Source organism: Barbus barbus, assembly GCF_936440315.1.
Source record: "Barbus barbus genome assembly, chromosome: 5".
In the NCBI taxonomy this organism is placed as follows: domain Eukaryota; kingdom Metazoa; phylum Chordata; class Actinopteri; order Cypriniformes; family Cyprinidae; genus Barbus; species Barbus barbus.
This window is the reverse complement of record NC_136733.1, coordinates 3522848-3543311: the sequence shown is the minus strand read 5'-3', so window position 1 is coordinate 3543311 and position 20464 is coordinate 3522848. Positions and strand designations below refer to the sequence as shown.

The 20464-nt window shown below is 35.2% G+C and overlaps 1 pseudogene across 1 annotated transcript in view; it reads left to right on the top strand.

Annotated features, from left to right (window-relative positions):
• The window catches only part of LOC306870397 (PDZ and LIM domain protein 5-like), a 47182-nt pseudogene that overhangs the window by 15539 nt on the left and 11179 nt on the right, over positions 1-20464 (top strand). Inside the window, exons 3-6 of the transcript in view lie at positions 8711-8747; positions 9525-9890; positions 15140-15318; positions 15701-15740. The product of the transcript in view is annotated as a PDZ and LIM domain protein 5-like (transcript). The remainder of the gene's footprint in view (positions 1-8710; positions 8748-9524; positions 9891-15139; positions 15319-15700; positions 15741-20464) is intronic.

Below are 20464 nucleotides of genomic sequence, written 5' to 3'. Positions count from 1 at the left end.
CATCTAGTAATAAAAATAAATGGGAGAAATCATTGCTGTTTATTTTATTACAGACTGTGCAAGCATAATTTATAATGCTATTGTCATATTTGCCTGTTTTGATGTTTTTGAAACATATTTTACAGTCAGTTTTGAGATTTCGGTCTAGACAGGAACTGTATTTGCTTGTAACTAGGCATATGATGGTATCAAATTTTCATGTTGCGAATTGCGATTAATTGCTAATGCTTTTATCACGGTATACGGTATTATCACAAAATTAAATTTAGTTGCAAAAAAGTGTTGTCATAATACAGTAGCTATAACAGGCTTAATAACTTTTTTCTTATAACAAAAAGAACAACATTTAAATACAATAAAGCAATACACAAAAAAATGTATAAAGTAAAAAATATTATATAGACAAATAGGTAACACTTTAAAATAAGATCTCATTAGTTAACCTTAGTTAATGCATTAATATTAACAATGAGCAATAGCTGCATTTGCTACAGAAGTAAATTTTTGTTAAAAAATACAACTGTTCATGTTAGCTTGAGTTCATTAAATAACACAGTTGCAACTTTTGATTTTAACAACGTGTTATTAAATATTGAAAGTACCTAAGATGCATGAATGTTTAGAAGAATATTTCATCGGCTGTAGCCTTAATTGTAAAGTGTGACTGAACAATAAAGAGTCAAAATTTATATGTTTCAGAAACAGAAAGTATGTTTACAGGGTTTCCGGGGTAACGGCTGCATTTCTGCTGTTCCATCAGCGCCATCTGCTGTCAGAGAGTGAATGTGCTTTCATTCAGCGTGTCTCCTTCACTCGTTCCGCCATGCGCTTCTCATTCGTGCTTGTTTACATCAGAGTGCGCATGCGTCTTTGGCGCAGCGTATACAGAGGTGTTGTGCATTGTGACCAGTTGATGGGAAAAGTATTCTTAAAATGCATTCAAAAATCGGAATAATTTGTAATAAATAATTATTTTCTGTATTTTGAAGTGGCCACAATATCGTGCATATTCATGATCGTGATATATCGCATTACCGAATACAGACACATGTCAACTTGTCACCAAGATGGCTGAAGTGAAGTGCCTTGCCTTGTTGAGTGTGTGTGTTTGGAGGATGTTTATATTGGCCATTCTGAGACACGGCAGGCTTCTGTTTCCATATTAATGAACTAAAATGAGTTTATATCCACTGAAACAACAATGAAAGTACTTTAGGGAAAAAGAATTGTGAAATCGCAGTGTTGTTTTTTTTGCCCTTGAACGGCCTCTCTCAACAGCTTGAATCACGTAAACTAAGCTAAACATCAAATCATGTCAGCTTTACAAAAACCTGTAATTCTTTATTCCCTTTTTGCGTGTGTGTTCTTGATTGTACGCATATGTTGTTTATGCATCTGTCTGTTTTTGTGTTACGGCTCAGGTTTGACGTTTGTTAGGCCACATCCAAACACACAAATGATCCTCACTGGTTCTGAATGCTTAAACACACAGACGGGTGCCAGATCCTCATCAGAGCGCAGATTAAACTGATCACACATCTTCCTAAGCACAGAATACGTCAAGCATAGCATCAGATTCAACCATTCACAGCAGGGTTACTTGATTAGATGGGTTTGTGGGAGGTGTTTTTCTGACCGATTGGAGGAAATGTTTAACTTGATTTAATTAAACCAGTAACCTCAGGATAATAACAACCCCTAACATGAGTTCACATTTCCAGAGAGAGATGAAAAAGAGCTTATTATTTATTGTTACTGGCTTTACTTTTTACTTTCTGCTTTCACGTCTGTAACTTATTGCATTTTCTTTTTAAATTTTTAATATCATTTTCCCAGAATCATCTGATACAAATTAAAGATGACCGGTCATACTAAATTAAATAAAGGATCTTCTGTGAAATCTGGATTTTTTTGAAAAATATTTCAAAATAAAGTGAGTTTTTTTGCTTAAAGAACAAGGGAAATATATAGATTCTAAGTGAAAATTGAAAAAAGTAAATCCTAGAAAAAAAAAAATCAATTATCGCTCACTAGTAAAGACATTAAATTAAAGGTGAAATTTTGAAGTAGAAAAACTGAAATAGTATTTTCTTGTAAAATGTACTCCAATAACATTTGCTTTATTTACAAGTTCGAAAAGCTCTTTTTTCTTCTTCTTTTACAGTGTGGTAGGTTGTAAACTTCTTTAATTTGTATTATATGAATCTGGGAAAATTATCTGAAAATTTAAAGGGGTCATATGTTGCGATTTGAAGTTTTCCTTTCTCTTTGAAGTGCTACAAGCTGTTTGTGCATCGATAAGATCCCTGAAGTTGCAAAGACTAAAGTCTCAAAACCAAAGAGATATTCTTTATAAAAGTTAAGACTTGTCCACGCTCCCTAAAACGGCCCATTCAAACACGCCCCCACATGTCTACGTCACAATGTGGGGAGATTTTCATAACACCGCTCAAACGTATACGCAATGAAAGAGTGATTTTTATTCTAGCTGTAGTATCATGGAGACGCTGTGTTTCGTTGTGAAACTACTTTGTTTGGGCTTCCAAAAGAGGACACAACTAGAAATCAGTGGTTAAGTTGTATTTACTACACTGTTCCAGAGCAGTACAACACAAATATTAGAGTGTGTGCAGCGCATTTTACAGAGAACCATTTCCTGATCCTGGAAGAGTAGCCTAATGCTGGCTTGCACAAACGCGGTTTCTATAAAGTGGGGCGATTCCAACTTTGCAAGGACAGTCTGGCGCTTCTGACTCACAGCCTGTAAGTAGGTTTCTGCTACTGACTATTCAAACGCGAGTTTTGAGCAGTGTAGAGTAGCTCTTGTTGTTTGTCATTTCTCCGATCACAAATGCAGACATGGTCATTTTTACCGTAAAAAGACAGTATAAGTCATTATAATCAATTATGTCCCAACTGTATGCAACAAATGCCTAGTTTGTAATGGGTTGTATGTTTTAGTCTCGTCGGCGTTAGGAAATGCCATCACAATACGGTGAGGGGCGTAACATTTGTCACATGCTTGAGGTATTCGGCCAATCACAACGCACTGGATAGCTGGCCAATCAGAGCACACCTCGCATTACATTACACCAATGCAACACATTGCATTACACCAAATAAATAAAATATTGTTCTTTTTAGCAACGTCATATGACCCCTTTAAATAAATAGCACAAGAAAAATAAAAATGTTTATGCATGTATTTATTTTCATAATAATCAGCACTGACAGTAATGAATGAAAATAATACTGTACATTTATTTTAGCATTATTATTAATATTGTTCAAGTTCCTGTTAAGAGTAGACTTTCTCGCCAGATGATCTTAATTTTGACTCTCTCAGATCTGAATTTGGACTGTTAACACTCTTTTGTCCCAAATGTCTGAAACATTACTCTGAAAGAAAAACAGTTTGGACATTTGGACTCAGATGCAGAGAGAACACAAATGTTTCTCTGTAATTCATCTGTTCTAACTGATATTTCATTAGCTAAGATTTGTAAACATAAGAAACGGAGAGAGACAAGAGCCAGCAAAAGATGGCAGAGCTACAGACCGGCTTGCGTTTTAATATGTACTGTATTGTGTATTTTGAATTTTAATGTGACCCATTTTCTGTGTGCACATTCAGAGTGGAATATTAGCTTACTGTGCAGTACACTGTATAGTGCATACTATATTTAAAAAAATAAGTGACACATTACTCCACTCACACTTCAAACAGTAGTATGCTACATTATAGTCACATGGCCTTAAAATGTCACATGACCTCATTTGCATGTTTAATTTGGTGAGTGTCATCAAGTTATCATCTGGTAAATAAAAGGTTGTTTTGTATAAAAATGTCTGACATGTGAGTCAAGGAAGGAGATAAATAAACTTGGAAATGCTGGAAATTAAAGGTCAGGTTGAGTACATTGCATTGTGGAATGCAGTTTTCTACTCGGTTGTATGTTTTTCTTCCTCATTATTTAGTGTCTTGTTTTCTAGTATAAGTTTCTAAACATTCTTAAATCAAGATACATTTATAAAGTGAAATGACTTAAGATTCTGAGATGAAAAATGTGTCAAAATTAAGTGAATTTATGCTTAAAACAAGAAGAAAAAAAATCGGACAGTATCGGCAGGTCTGGTACAGGTTTGCACAGATCTCTAATGTGAAGTAATGGGAACAAGAAAGAGAATGTGAATCAATCAGGTCTTTTAGCTGTTGCAAAACTCTGTTCTGGACTGTGTAGGATGGTCAGTTTGCCCTCACATGTACATGATTTGTATGCCATGTGTGTTTTTTCTCATGACTGCTCTCAAAGCATTACATTACTCTGTAAACCTCCTGCACTTTTATCTCTGAACTCTCTCTCTGTGTATTCTAAGCTCTTAACTGTCTAAAAGTGTAAGCTGAAGCCTGTTTCACCAGAACAACACACACTGTCCTGCACTTCAGCACATCCCTGAATGTGTGTGTCGGAGTTCACAGGATTTCACAGCTGGATAAAATCCCATTTTCCATTAGCAAGATACAGCAGGATAAAAATCAACATTTGGAGGAGAGTTCAAAGCGTAAGGAAATTTCCACCCTCAGAATATTCTGATCAACAGAAATTGTAATATTTCATGGTTTCGAACTTGAAAAGAATATATTAATGACCCTCCTTCATGTCCTTTTGCTCTTTTGATTAATTAAGGGAAAAAGTAATTTCTGATTTCAACACAGCATCTTAAAGGAATAGTTCTTTAATAACCCAGAAATCAATATTCTTTCATTATTTGCATACCCTCATGTCCTATTATTTTCTTCTGTGAAAAGCAAAGGTCTGTTTAGTAAATGATGATTTTCATTTTTGGGAAAATCTCCCTTTAAGAACTTTATTATTTGTAAATAAGAAGCACCTAATTTATATAAGACACTGATAATTATCTTTAATCGGGCGCTTATTGAATTAACATTTTACTTCAATTAAAATTAATTTGAACTAAACATCTAAAAAGAAAGAAGTATCCAGAGTTTAACGGACTAGTATTAGTAGGATGGTGGTCACAAGAAGTAAAACCACGGTCCTCACTACAATGGTTATATGAATTTTAAAATAAATAAGTAATAATAAACTGTAAAATTTGTAGTTAAAAAGTAAAATGAGTTTCTGAATGGTGGATTTAAACTCTTGAAATCTGGCAACCACAACCATGAAAGCTTGTGGAGGCATTTGTTTGGAAGCTTGTTCATTTGTTAAAATGAAAAGTTTTCAGGATAAATAACCAGCAGGCAAATAAATGCTTTATAAATCAAAATACGATTTATCGTGCATTTTTTTTTTTTGCTCTCCATTTATCTCACTGCTGTCTTATTGAGATAACGCAGATGTAATATTTTGTTCCTGCGGCTTGTTTTTGCTATTTTTCTCAAATGTTCATTCACACACTGTCACAGAACAGGAAAGTGGAGTTTGAAAGAGTTTGAGTTATTAATGAAGGGAAATCAGCGAGTCGTGCGTCAGACTGCAGTCTCAGGGTGTGAGATATAAACGAGACGTCAAACAGATACTCTGAGAGAGTATTATGATGACGCCACCGTAGGGAAGATGTACACCGTCTTACACCTTTGTGCTACAGATGTAAACGTGTAGAAATGTAAGTGATCAGACTTATGATATTCACATAGTGGATAATAGTAGTAGTAAAAATCCCACAGACAGCACTTGTGCCTGGATCTGCAGACCAGAATATCACAGAAACTTCACGGTGGACTAGTAAGAAACCAAAGCCAAAGTTCTGAGAACATTCCGTTTGCTGGGATTGTATAGTTTTATGTCTACACACACACACACACACACACACACACACACACGCACACACACACACACACACACACACACGCACACTCACACACACACACAGAGCTGTTCATCTGAGTGTAGTAAAATGGTCTAAGGAGTTTAAGAATGTAAGAATGACCTTCTTTGTTTATCAATTAAATACTATTAACTTAATAAACAGTTCCACATGTAATTTAAGACTTACTCTCATTGCAGGGTTATTGCATGTGCTGGTATTTTTGTCATTATGTTTGTGTGTGTGTGTGTGTGTGTGTGTGTATTTTCTCTCTCTTTCTTTGTCATTATATTATAATACTGTAGAATGACAGAATGTTCTAAGAATCTGAGTGATGCTGATGCAGTTAATTTTTTATTGTCTTTTGACATAATTTCTCCGAAAGGTTGAAGTATAAATAATTATCCACAAATTATCTCTAAATATGATGTGTGTTAATGATTTTATTAGTTATATTTATGAGCATTTTTGTCCTGGGCACTTTTTATGCATTTATTGTGAGAGGATAGTGGAGAGCTGACAGGAAAGCATTAGGTGGAGAGAGGGGAGCGGGATCGAGGCCGGTTACACTACTGTTCAAAAGTTGAAGTAATTACGATTTTTATACTTTAAAAAGTCTCTTCTGCACACAAGACTGCATTTATTTGATCAAAAATACAGTAGTAACAATAATATTGTGACACATTGAATATATTTTAAAGTGTAATTTATTGCTGTGATGCAAAGCTGAATTTTCAGTATTATTACTCCAGTCTTCAGTGTCACATGATCCTTCAGAAATCACTCTAATATACTGATTTGCTGCTCAAGAAACATTTCAGATTTTTATCTTTGAAAAGTTGCGCTGCTTCATATTTTTGTGGAAACGTTTGAGTTGTGTACATTTGTGTCAGGGATTCTTTGATGAATAGAGAGTTCAAAAGAACAGACTTTACTTGAACATTATAACATTATAAATGTCTTTACTGTCACTTTTGATCAATTTAATGCATTGTTGCTGTATAAAAGTGTTAATTTCTTTAAAAAAAAATCTTACTGACCCAAAACGTTTGAACAGTAGTGTACATTAAAGCCGGTTTGTGGTGTTTTAGTCTGTGGCATTATTTTTTACATCTTTGTACATCGTTAACATCAGCTATTTAAATATCTGGATTTCATTTGACTTGTTTATTTCATTCCATGCAAGAAACTGGCTCCTTAAAACAGTCTAAATGTTGATTTTTTTCCCCAACTTTTTCTAGGAAGGATATTTAAAGACTATGTCAAATGTGATTGAATACCACTGGGAAATCAATGAATTTAATAAAAATGATTCAGTTAACAAAATGAACTGAATTAAATCAGACTGGTTTCTCTCTCTCTCTGGCGTTGTTCTGCTGGTCTTCTGAGTCCTGTGGATCTATATCGAGTGATACTGGCTCATAACTGTAGAGTGCGAGCGCTCATGTTCATCTGACTGGATCAACAGTGCTAAACCCAGCCCGGCCCGCTGGATTTCACTCTAAAGACCTCTGTGGAGGGATACACAGCCTTCTCATGAACTCAGGATGGTCGCGCGCGCGTGTGTGTGTGTGTGTGTGTGTTTACTTGGAAACAAAGATGCCGAGGCTGCACATATAGGAGCAAATGCTTACATCTCCTGTTATATAACACTCTCATCTACACTCTTCAAGATGTGTGTGGCTGTATTAGGTACAAAATTGTACCCAGAAGCTAAATTGGATAAAACCTCCCTTTGGGAACATCTTTAAAGGTCAAAATGATTCATAAATAAATAAAAACTAAGGGATGTGTGAGATTGTTCTAGAAGGTCTTGAGTTCAGATTCTCAGAGAAGGTAACTAATACTCAAGCCCTCTGCCAGCCTCACACACACATGCACAGCAACAGTATCGCTTACTGTCAAAGCATAGTGTGAGTTTAATAACACACCATGTCATGCACTACCGGTCAGAAGTTTGGAATTGTTAAGAGTTTTTTAATGGTTTTTAAAAAAGAAGTCTCTTCTGCTCACCAAGGCTGCTTTTATTTGATCACAAATACAGTCAAATCAGTAATATTGTGAAATATTATTGCAACTGTTTGAATATATTTTAATTTTCAGCATCATTACTTCAGTCTTCAGTGTCACATGAGCCTTCAGAAACCATTCTAATATGCTGATTTGCTTCTCAGGAAACATTTATGATTAATAATGTTGTGCTGTTCATATTTTCATACAGTAAAGACATTTAAAATGTTACAAAAGACTTCTCTTTCAAATTAATGTTGTTCTTTTGAATATTCTATTCAATGAAGAATCCTGAAATAAATGTCACAGTTCCCACAAAAATATTAAGCAGTTTTATTAACTGTTCTCGCAATTGATAATAATAATAAGAGCCATTGTTAATAATTGAGCAGCAAATCAGCAAATTAGAATAATTTCTGAATGACACTGAAGACTGGAGAAATTATGCTGAAAACTCATCTTTGTAATAAATTCCATTTTAAAATATATTCAAATAGAAAATACTTATTTAACATTTTAATAATATTTCATTTTATTACTGTTTTTCTTTTACTGTATTTTGTATTTTGACTTGTACTCAATAAAATCATAATTATTCCAAATTTTTGACCACCAGTGTACTAGTTTAAAACCAAACCTGGCCTGGTTTCTTTAGGATACAAACCTTATTCTGTTCTCCCCTGCAGGCGAAACAAATTCAGAACCACTCTACAAACTTCCATGCGGTTGCTCCGTGTCATTATGAATACAGGCCTGTGATTTTACAACAAACCACAGTTAGATGTTCCCTATGTATTGCCACTGCCAGCTCTAGATGTGGTTACAGCAGATTCATTAATGTTTTTGTCCATTGTTTGTGTTCCAACAGAGCTTCCAATCTTCCAAAACCAGATGTGGCACCGAAGGTATGAGATTAATACACACAGACAGCCAGCCAGAGCGCACAACTGGAGTATTGTGTATATGTCATTATTCCCCTCTGAGACAGACACAGCTCTATATGTATGCATGAGTTTTAGTTTTGCATGTTTGCAGCCAACAGAAGTGTACTTGCTGCGTTCAGTTATCTGTCTTGAATTGCTAAAAGTCACATGCTGTCATTTAGGTTGTGTTCAGAGTAGAATACTAGAACAATGCATAATGAACATTTAATATTGTATACTAATATTGTATACTCCCTGTATTGTATACTACAAAATTACAAAAATTTTAATGAAAACAAGATACAAAAATAAAAACTAATTCACAATTCTTAAAAAAAAATCCACAATAGTATCTCAGTGATACATAAATAACATTAATTTGCGTCGGTTAAAATGGTGAAATCATCTGTTGCTTCATGTGAGCAAAAAACTTCTGAAAAGGAATACATTTCTGTTGCTTTTTCAGTGCAAGACGCTGTCAATGAGATCAGGGCCTGGAAAATGCATCATAAAGTCATATGACAAAAATATTTATCATGGCATAATCCGTTCTGTCCTGAAGTTTTTTTTTTTTTTATAAAATAATATATACTTTGTTTAGTAAGTAGTCAGCTATCCATTCTGAACATACTGACACATTATTTAGGTCTCCAGCAGTGTAGCTTCTGTTGTATAACCCATTTGTTGTTGTCTGTTGATTTTGTTGAATTGCTGTTGTCGTTTCGTTTGAGTCCTGCATGTGCTTTCCTCCGTGTTTAGGATGATTCTGTGGAAATCATCAAACCCGTTCCCATGACAACCTCCATTCCATCTTCCTCTGACATCACAAACTCCACCCACATCACTTCATCCTCCAATAGGAGCGCTCGTCCATTTGGATGGGCGGGGTCACCACACATAGCCTCCATTCCGTCTGCTTTTGCACCCGCCTCCTCAGCTCAAAACCCTAATCCACAGGCTCCGCCCACTCCTACTGATGGTTCACCCAATCATCTACCGGTACCCCCGCCCTTCAGTGTATAACACACCCATCAATCTCTACTCCAATGAGAATGCCTGTGAGGTTGCCATGGGCCAGAGGCGGGGCCTAATGGAAAGCCAGGGTGAAAGCTCTCAGCTGAATGGGTAAGAGTTTGATTGACACTTCAATGCCCCACACACCCTATAAATATACAGCTCAACTCAAAAACTGCTTTTTCAGTGGCTTAGGTTCTGGAAGCATACCTCCATAGACGTTTCAGAAAATATCTTTAAAAATGTTTTGTAATCCAGAAAGGATTATATGTTTATGTTTATGAAATTAAATTATATTCCAGTTTTAAATATGCTTCTGATTACAGATAGCCTGGGATTACACAAGATTTGTATTTTAAAGAAAACCAGTTGGAAGGGAGCATAGTTTGCTTTTTGGGTTAAAAGAATTTCTTAATATGAAATTCGAATGGTATGACAATTAGAGATTAGACTCAACAGATATTGAAATCTACACGCTAATACACACTATACTCATTGTCACGCAATGCTGATGTTGTTAACGTTAATAATTTGAGAATAAAATATAACAACAATAATAATTTGCACGGTTTGATGTGATATGAGCTAATCGATCGTTAGATTTAATCACCATTGGTTGCGCGATTTATTGTAATGCTTTTTTCCTCAGTTGGTCAGAACAAACGTGGCAGACTTTTACTTACTTGTTCAGATGACAATATACGGTGAAAGTTTAGCCAAGACGTAGGCTTCAATCTGTGATTCCTAAGTATAGGATTCACACCGGTGCGGTGACTGACAGCCACACATACTACTCAAAACATTAGATTCATCCGCACTGGAGCCGTGCCGACTCACAACCCCACGCAAGGAAGATAATTCCGCATGTAACTGCAATTCCACGTTTTCAAACGAGATGGCGACAAAGAGGCAAAACTTAGCTTACACAAAAACCATAGAAAATAGTTTTGTTGCTTGAAATAAAATAAATGTTAACTAAATTAAAACAAAACTTATTTTATTTCTGCTGGTTGCCAAGGATTCAATTCCCATTTTCATTTACTTTAACTTGATGAACTAATTAAAACTAAAATGGATTTTTTTTTCTAAAAATTTTATAAAAACGATAAATATAAAAAACTAAACTAAAAGTAATGAGAATGACACAACACAATTACTAAAACTTTATACTAATATATCACTGTTCAGAACAAGTTAAAACAACAGCTTAAACCAAATCGGACTATTTAAGCTGTTTCGGCGGAGGTTTTAATGTATTTTTGCTATTAGAAATTACAATGTACCGTTTGCATTTCCATTAGGATGTTAGTTCTTTGTGTCTGGATGTAATAGCAATATGAGATATATTTTCAAATGTTATATCGCAGTTCAAACCACAACATATGACAAAATAATCCTAATATAATTACAATATTACTCAGCACTAGACTTACTTCACGAATGTGAACTAAATTACGGCTTACAGTTTATGATTTTGAATGCATATATTATTTTTAGACAACCTACGAGCTCACAGTCAGTCTATCTTTAAATGTTCAGATGTTTTCACTAAAAATGATTTTGGATGACATTTTTACATCCAAAACCCACCTTTGAACTCTATCACAGACTCTGTCTCTGAGACCAAAACATAACATTTGAAAATGAAACTGTATTTAGTTGGTTTCCATGATGTCCCTCCCCACCTTTTTTGTAACATGGTTTAGTCCAAACATGCACTTCAGCTGGTTGGATTAAACCATAAGTACACAACAGGTGAGTTTTGAATACTTGGCATAATGTCATATTGAGTTATCAGAAGTCATGCCAACATTCAAACCCAACCAAAGTAGGAAGTACATTATTTACATTTCTTTCCTTTGTAGTTTCATTTAATACGTTGTTTTTAATACATTATATACTTTTAGAAACATTTGTGGGGATCTTTAAGTCACTAATATTCCAGAATTGTATTTCATACTGGCAGCATCTCTCAGTATCTCGTTTCGTGCAGTGACGTATGTGAGATTCTGTTCGTTTACAGGCGGGTGTCAGTAGCTCTGATGTTTGTGTGTATATTTAGCTCTGTGTAATGCTATCTGTTGTGTGTGTATGTGGGTTCTCCCTTGGATAATGTCCCAGGGGAAGCTCAGATGTATTTTGTGTGGGTTTCATATTTGAATGATGGTTTTAAGTGCTGATTGACATTATTACACAGAAGAACTATGTCTCTAATTACACATGCTGCTGATGCACATGCATATTCTGTGACACAAACGTCTCATCAAATCAGCGTGTTTGTTGTGATTCATTTTGTTTGTTTCTGTGTGCTAATAACATTAATAGCATGATATCAGCCTGACACCAGCACAGATTAGAGTTTAATCACCCAATAAACCCATTCTGCTTCTCGTTAACTGTTTGGAATAGCACTACTTATAATAGTCATACTGCTATTTTTGTAGTATGTGTACATAGGACATAACCTGCTACGAGTGCCAGAATATGCAGTATATATGGCACATTATGCTAGAATTTCATTGTAAACCAGATATTTCTTAAATGCCTGAATGCTGTGTCTGAAAAAAGGAGAGAAAGAGGAAAATATTAGAGATGTGGGACAGAAAACTGATGAGAACCAAATGCTTCTCGTCATACTACGCACTCATCTAATGGTTTTTATCCTCCCTCTCCCATAAACTCTGATAAATCCTCCTCATTATCCTCATACAGCTGTACATTATAGAGTCAAATCAGTGCCAGCCCTGTTTCTATGATTTTTACAGGCAATTGTTGGGAAAACATATTCCTTTTTAATGCAGCCCTGCGTTTGCCTGGTTCTGGATACTGTATTTTGTTTGAATGGAAAGAATTCCTCTGGATTAAGTTACAGTGTTTTTAAAGGAATAGTTCACCCTTGTTTCTTCATCAGAACAGATTTGGAGAAATGTAGCATTATATCACTTGCTCAGCAATGGATGCTCTGCAGTGAATGGGTGCCGTCAGAATGAGAGTCCGAACAGCTGATAAAAACATCACAATAATTCCAGTCCATCAGTTAACATCTTGCGACGTTGAAAATCTGCGTGTTTGTAAGAAACAAATCCATCAAGGCAATTTGACTCTTCTGGTCAAAATACGTATCCATTCACATTAATGCTTCACGCAGGGTGTTTTCAGCTGTTGGTCTGTCTCAGAGGGCTTCAGGAATCAGTGTTATGTATATTCAGCCAGTGATGATGAGATGATTGTATGAGCTTAATGGTTATTTTTCTCATATGTTCTCTTCAGCAGGTGACTCCAGCCACAAAGTCAGTACCATACTGATGCTCCTTTCATTGTGTGTGTGTGTTGTAAATATTGCCATGATTTGTAGTGAAAACATTGTTTTCCCAAGAAGCTTTGCATTTCTTTATGAATATAACTAACACTGTGAAGAACCACTTAGTATTAAACTTTAGTGTAACTTGTAGTGTAATTAATGTAGTCTAATTTACATTGTACTCAAGATTGGTATCACAGTACAGTGGTATCAGATGGTGATGTCATGGTATTTTAATATGAATAATGTACTGAAGGATCACCATGTTCATGTAGCCTGCTAGGATTTACATGGTTTTCCAAAGTCCTTAAAACATCTTTTGTACTACTATGGCACATGTAAAACAAATTAAGTAAAAATAAATATTTTTATTAGTGTAGCACCACACCCTGCTGAAAAAAACAATTGACACCATCACAAAATTAGTAATGGTTTTGCTGGTTATAATGGGACTTGTATTGATTTAATTGAAATTGTATGGACCCTGTGGGTCTAGTAATTGGTTACCTATTGGTGGCCAACATACCTATGTCCCAAAATACTAATGCACTACAGGGAACCATTTTTTGATGTTTTTAATTGTTAAAAGTTGATGGTTTGTAGTGGAAATTCAAGTTTTCTGTGATGGTTCTATTGTTTGTTTTTAAAGCAGGGATGTAACAGTAATGACTTTTTAAGCAGAGCAGCACACTCAAGTAAAGCAAAGCAAAGCTGGATTTGTGGTTCATTGTTTTGCATGAGTGTGTTGACGTGAGTTTGACGATATGCATGTTATGTGCATCTGTGTCGTGTTGTATTGCAGTGGTCAGAGGTGTTTAATTGCAGCTTGTCAAACACAGACGAGCCCTGCCAACTCTCTTTCGTCCCACCGTTCATCCGCGCTGATTTATTGACAGCTTATGAATGTTGTACGTGTCAGTATAGACGAGCTTTGGTACGATCAGTATGTCCCAGACGTGAAAATGTTTTTGAGAGATTAGATTGACTGATGGATAACAGAGGTCCAGATGAGTTTCTTCTCAAACCTGTTGCGTGTGTTTTATTCCACGTGCAGCAGCACCATCTTCTGGTCTCATGCGTTTCTGCTTTCATTTGTTTCATTTCCTTTGGAGGATTTAAAACTCAACAGCCTCTGTGGGACGGGTGTTTACTTCACTATTTTACAATTAAATCCTAATCTAATCATGACAAACTATTTATCGTTGGAAAGGTCTAAGACTCCTAAATAGATATTTTTCCACCTTTTTGTGTGCACCTGAAAAATCTACATCATAACAGGAGTTCTGACCTTTGTCACAGACAGTCTTCTTAGTTGCCTTTTTCCCTATCACGCTTTAGAAATCATAAGAAATTACATATCAGTTGAAAACTTAAAATCTCAAAATTCATCCTTTGAAACCCATTTTAAAAGCAGACATTGCATTACCATGGAAATGGTACATACAAATCATGTTACAAAATGTTTTCGTTCATGAATTATAAAAATTTAAGTTTGAATAGTGCTCTATAATCTCTATGTTAAAAACTGTGAGTGACAGTTAAGGGGTTAATATTACCTATTATCCGAAATACTGACTCAGGCGGTGCAAAAAGACTACTTTTGAGGTGTTTTCCGAGCGAGTTTTTGTCACCATAATCAGTGAACGTGGTGCATTTTTTTACCATGGTGCATTTTTGTAAGGGAATATTTGAATTGAATGCCTCCAAAAGCCTGTCTGTTAGGCTGTGTAATGACAGATTTTTTTTATTTTATTCTTCATAGTGGTCCTCCAGCTGTGTTTAAGTGAGTACATCTGTAATGTGTGTGCCATCAGTAAAACCCTTCTAAAAGAGAATGAATGATTGAAATGTTTTGTCTTATTCCTTTTTATGCATCCTTTAGAAAACCTGCAATGAACAGGTAAAGAACGAAGAACAAGCAGTGCCCTTATTTCTCAAATGCTTAGTTGCTTTGTGCATTTGATAGGCTATGCAGTTTGGTATTTTTGTTGAATTGTGCATATGATATACAGAATGATTATATGTAAAAGAGACTGACAGTATCTGTGTGTGTATGTAGATTTCCTCGTAAACATATCACAGAGACAGACATTGAGTTTTACCACGTCCCGACTCACGGTGATGCCAGCAGGAAACGCATCATGGAGGACACAGAGGACTGGCGCCCACGGACAGGAACTTCACAATCCCGCTCGTTCCGTATCCTGGCCCAAATCACCGGCACGGAATCTGAATTCGGTGAATTTAAATATTAGTTTTAAATCTTATTTTATTCCTTTTATTATAATGCATTTGTATTATTTTAATAATGATTCTAATCAGAAAATAAAATCAGTCAGAAAATATTTTTTACATAAATTGTTGCATTTAATAGGCTACAAGGCAACTGTTTACTGTTTAACAGTGGTTTTATGAACCATTTTGTTCTGCTCATGTTTCACGAATGAGACCCATTGTGTGGAAAACCTTCAATACTGAATTTGAGCTCAAGACATTTTAAACTGAAGTTGAGAGAGAGAGAAACAGATGGGAGAAAGCAAGAGAATGTCTTTTATTACACCTCTATCACATGAAAGCGTGTCGTATTAAATGTGTTCTGTATCATATTTCTGTGTTTCAGATCGTGCACAGGAGGCTGAGTCAGAGAAGAAGACAGCAAAGTAAGTTCCTCTGCTCATCAGCTGTTTTGGAGTGTGTGTTTTTTGTTTTTGTGATGAAGATTTGTTCAGGTTTTGTCTGAGGGTGTTTGTGTGCTGTGATTTGATTTAGCGTCCTTTGGCCTGTTATTTTGTGGTGTTTCTGTTAAAGCTCTGGCGCTTACATTTTTTTTTTAATGGAGCAGTTTATTGAAACAAAGCATTACATTAATTAAAACACTTTACCTAAATCCTTTATATATAATGCATTATAAAAGTAGTTTTAATGCATTTATTATGCCTTGTATCACACTTTATAATGCATTGTATGATCTCATTAATAATTGTAAGCAATTATAATATTTTAGAAAGTGTAATGCACTAAAATATATGACAAATAAACCTTAAGATATTAAAATGCATGTTTACTTTGGTTATTTTGTTATTTATGAAAACATATAATACATTACAATGCACATTACGATTACCTTTATAATGTATTATACATGGGCTTTAAGTAAAGGATTAGTTTTTGGGGTTTTTTGAGTGTCATGTATGAGGTATTTGTGGCTTATATAGTAAGATATAGTATGGAGCTCATACTTGAGAAGGCGAAAAACACCTACATTTTATTCATAGCCCCAAACTGAGAGTTATTCTAGTAATCTTGCACTGTTGTTGGTTTGCCGTTGATGTTGTCGTGTAATAACTTGTCTTGTTTTATGTGGGTGAATTCATAGTTTGTGAGGTTTCAAAGAAAAAGCAATATTATTATGAAAATACGGTGTGTGCTGTGTATTCTTTATGTGTATTTGAGTAATACACTGAAGCTTGGTTTGGGACAGAGTTACAGAAGTGAGTTTAACTCGTGTGCAGTGGCATTTCCGTCTGCATGGTTTGCAGTATCTCTGTGCTGAAGACATTCACTTCTACAGCTCTTCATACTGTCTTTGTTTCTGTCTCTCTCTCTCTTGTTCATTCTCTGTAAACAGGGAAGTGAAGATCAATGCTGAGATTGGACCTAAATATCATAAACTCAGAAACTGGCACCATGGAGTGTCTGCTCGAACCCTCAACGTCCTCAGCCTGGTGTAGACGTGTGTGTGTGTGCGTGTGTGTGCGTGCGTGTGTGTGCGTGCGTGTGTGTGTGTGTGTGTGTGTGTGTGTGTGTGTGTGTGCGTGTGCGTGTGCGTGTGTGTGTGTGTGTGTGTGTGTGTGTGCGTGTGTGTGTGTGTGTGTGTGTGTGCGTGTGTGTGTGTGTGAGCGGGTTCTGAGTGGAACGTTTCCGTGTTGGAAACTGAAAAGATACTGTAAAAATACGACTGCAGTTTTGAGTGGGTCAGAATTGTCACAAGAAACAGCAACATGAGCTCTGTAAAGTGTGTTCGTGTCGTGTTTAATTTAAATTTAGTGATTTTTATTAGTGAAGTTTATTAGTTGCACTACAGTATTGTATTATACGTGTGGCTTGGATCTTATTTCCTTTCTGTGATGTTTCAGCTTTTGGTCTTTTGATTCCTATTTAAAGGAACATTTTGGGCTAAAAACTAGTTAAACTACACACAGCATCTGTCGATTAACACTGAAAAAAAAATAAAAAATTCACCTCATCTGTTTTTACAGTAAGGCACTTATATGATAAGGAAATGTGCAGCTCATATTTTTGTGAAAGTGCTTAATTCTTGCAGTTCTTAACTATTATTTTTGTTAAAATGATGGGCATTTACTGTAAGTGTCATATTTATTTTCATAAAATTAGATTATTTATACATTTGTATTTTCTACGACAAGCCTGCCACAGATGCTGTTCAGCAAGTTTTAAACCCAGAACATTCTTTTAAACTCTGCTGAATTTTTTATTTTATGCTTCACATTTTATTTTAATTAATGATTTAATTCCTTCCTCACCTAGTTTTTCTTATGTAGCAAAATAGAATAAAGTGGCGTGTATTTTCTGAAGATTTTCTGTTGTGTATTTTCTCCTTGTTCGTGTCAGTGTTCAGTGATTTCATTATTGAACTGCTGCAGTTTTCATTTGTTGCCACCAGAGAGCAGCACTAATTCTTTCTAGTGGAATGAAAGCATCACAAATACACATTTATTTATCACATTTTTTCCCTCATTTGCATATGTAGATTTTAATTACAATACATATCTTTAAAGATTTTTTTTTTTTCAAAATCAGAGTCTTTACTTCAGCAGCACTTACTGTACATACACCAAACTTTACAGTTTTATTTTAATCTATATTCTAAAGGTTTCATTTGTCTGATTTACATAACTTTTTTCTGAGAACATGGTGAAAATCTTTCAAAACATGCTTTATAAGCAGCAACCATGGGAAATGTTACAGGGTTGATGGTCAGTTCAAAAATGGCCGTTGTAAAAAATCTATCTATCTATCTATCTATCTATCTATCTATCTATCTATCTATCTATCTATCTATCTATCTATCTATCTATCTATCTATCTATCTATCTATCTATCTATCTATCTATCTATCTATCTATCTATCTATCTATCTATCTATCTATCTATCTATCATGTCTTTGTCTAAATATATAATGATAAATGGGCTCAGATCACTATGATCAGGTTCACACTGACAGATTTCCTCTGCACATGGATGTGTGTGATGGAGAACTTCCTGTGTGTTTTCCGATTGCTCCTCTCTCATTTGATTAGCCTGCTGTGCTGCTCCACTCTGATTGGATTATTTGCTCTGTAATGAATCTGATTGGCTGAGAGCAGTAACAATCGCGCTTATAACTGGGGAGACGGGACCTGTGTCTGTTTTTTGTTGTGCCTCTGTGTGTTTGTGTGGATCTCAGTTTATCTTCACAGAATAAAGGTGATTCAATTGTGTGTGCTGTATCCTGCTGCCACGATTGTTTTCAGATCATGGAAGAATTTGCTAGCATTCGTCTACAGATGTCTCTTATTCCTTTACTGAATATGGAGAATTATCAGTTTCACTAACAAAAAACGGTAACACTTAGTAGACTGTCTGCTTAATATATTCTGTATATCATATGCACTAAACCTACCCTACTGAGAGTTAGTAGACATGCAGTTGCAAATTAATGAGAATTAGTTGACATGTAGTTACAAAGTTACTTATAGTTAGTAGAATGTCTAAAGTGGACTATCGAAATAAAGTGTAACCTAAAAAACTTCCAACTGTGGTACTTTGGACCTGTTGCAAAAAAAAAAATAAAGCAGTTCAATGTATCCGTAATATAATGCATTAATTTGAACTGAATTCGTTAAAAATGTAAAATTAATATACATCATATAGAAATTATATATTATTATTATTATTAAATTATGATATTATATTCTTTGTATTTGCCAGTATCTTTAATCAGTTCACTTATATATTAAGTATTGATTTTGTGTGTGTGTGTGTGTGGTTCTTTCTGTAATTGCCATTCCTTAACCCAGTGATAATTTAGTATCACTGATAATATACCATACTAGTTTTTGTTAATATCTTGTATTTTCTGTTTTCACTTTAATTTTAGCGCAAATGTCATTTTTATTACTTAAAAAAATCTATATAGTATTTATCATATTATATTTTGTTTATTTATTTTTAGTTATTTTCAAATTAAACTTATTTTCTAGTCACCAAGACACTATTTCTCTTTTTTTTGTGTGTGTGTTTTTTTATTTTATTATTTCATTGTTTTATTTCAAGTAATTATTATTATTTTTCTCATAAAAGGTTTTAGTTTTTGATAGTAACCCTGCCATACCTATAATTCTTTTAGGTAATATAATGCCCCAAAAATACTTAATATAACTAAATAATATGTAATAATATAACTTTATATAACAAAATATCAAATCGTGTGTCCACACACTGTATGTGTGTCTCAATTGTTGCAGGATCTTTTCTCTTCACAAGCTTCACTTTTCTTCATGCTCCGCATCTTTTTATCGGCTGGTGTTTTGGTGATTTTTAGTGGCTGTATGAAGTCATCCTCAGGTTTACACAGGTGTCCGAACCACAGGTGTAGAGAATCACATTAACCAACATTCAGATGATCCTCTAACCACAAACAAACACACAACACTGACTTCATTTCCAACGACTAGATCTGTTGTTTTATCACTTAAAACTGTACAAACGTCTTTTCTGACATTTACTGTATGAGTGTGGCTGTTTGTATTTTTGTGAATGCATTTCAGTGTGGAATATCTCATCAGCGTCCAGATTCAGAGCTGAACGGTGGACCTTTCGGTTTCTATGGCTGCAGTTTCCATAACATTCAGTCTCCGGGGGCTTGTAATTAGTCAGGAGAGATTGACAGAGCGCAGTTGTGTGGCAGAAAATCGGGGTGGTACGATGTGTGTGGGTATGAATGTGTGCGTTTGTGACGGCCACCCAAGATTTCTAGCTCGGAGCCAAACTTCTGTCTTCCTGTCCATCAATATTCACTTCCTGCCTCGCTAAATTTAAGCTGCTGGACGGCACAAGCAGACCTGCTGTGTGTTTAATGAGCGTTGTGATGGAATGGCTGTCTGTACTGTAGGTACAGTAGAAATGAGCTGTGTTTGCGTGTGGCTTTAGCTGTTTACAGTGGAGCACTGGCATACTGCATACTTAACCATCATGTGAAACAGTTTGCAGTATGCAATGATTAAAGTAATACCGGTAGTTGATCCAAAAAAATTGCTGAAAATGTACTCCAAGCTATAGATGAGTTTGTTTCTTCATTAGAACCGATTTGGAGAAATGTAG